The sequence below is a fragment of the Simochromis diagramma genome, unplaced genomic scaffold (assembly GCF_900408965.1).
Source record: "Simochromis diagramma unplaced genomic scaffold, fSimDia1.1 OVJJ01000463.1, whole genome shotgun sequence".
Taxonomy (NCBI): domain Eukaryota; kingdom Metazoa; phylum Chordata; class Actinopteri; order Cichliformes; family Cichlidae; genus Simochromis; species Simochromis diagramma.
The window spans coordinates 5,259,301-5,260,360 of record NW_024386941.1 but is presented as its reverse complement, the minus strand read 5'-3'; the positions used below and the strand labels follow the sequence as shown (position 1 = coordinate 5,260,360).

The following is a 1,060-nucleotide window of genomic DNA, read 5'->3' as shown; positions in this document are numbered from 1 at the left end:
TCAACTAAGTTGCATATCAGCTATTAACCCACTAAGTTGACAGGACAACAGAAAAGCATGTTCAAAATAGTATCACAAAAGACAATTTCCCTCATACAGTAAATTACTTATGCTGCATTAATCAAGCAGGAAGCTTCTCCCAATTTACCATTTTAACAACTAAATTTATTGTCTGATCTCTGGTTGGTCAAACCAGGATTTTTTTTCTCTTCAAAAGTTAAAATGCTGTCCTGCAACCTAGAGAGTCAATTTTTTGCATTGTATAAATCCAGTATTTGATAACAAGTGTCTGCTAAATTGACACTATTTTAACACTGATGAAAGATAACAAGCTAATTTTCATTGCATGTCTGTGGAGCTGCATATCCAGCAGAGCATGTAATGTGCTATGAGTTCCACTGGTCTTTGCATCACACGAGGTGACTTGGACAAGATGATACACAGACTCATACACTTAAAATGTTGTCTAATCTTCATGAGCTCTCTTGTGTTTGGAGTGTTAGTATGGTTAATGCATGTTTTGCTTTTGTGTGTGATTTTGTATATGTTTCTATTTTCGCAGTGTTTTAAACTCCGTCTCAATTTTCCAACTTAAGCAGTCAGTTTTCTTTTCCCCAGGTTTGCTAACCCAAATTTTGATTTCCCACATTAAAAATAAAATTTGTGTTCTCACCACTCTCATTCTATTGTCCTCTGATGCGGTTGACTTCGTGCTAGTGGCTGAAGTGCTGCTGCTGCCTTCTTGGGCGACTTCTTAGCAGCTCTTCTTGGCTTTGGCCGCGGCGGGCGTCTTGGCTTTGGTCTCAGTAGCCTTGTTCATCTTGAAAGGTCCGGAGGCCCCGGTGCCCTTGGTCTGCACCAGAGTGCCCTTCGCCACCAGGCTCTTGAAGGCGGTCTTGACACGGGCCTTGCTCTTATCCACATCGTAGCCTCCGGCAGCCAGAGCCTGCTTGAGAGCGGATGTGGAGACGCCGCTGCGCTCCTTGGAAACGGCCACGGCTTTCACAATCAGCTCACCCACGCTGATGCCGACCTTCTTGGGTTTGGACCTCTGCACAGG

General features: G+C 43.8%; 1 pseudogene; it reads right to left on the bottom strand.

Annotated features, from left to right (window-relative positions):
* Positions 1-209: 209 nt before the first annotated feature.
* Positions 210-1,060, bottom strand: LOC120736999 (annotated as a pseudogene).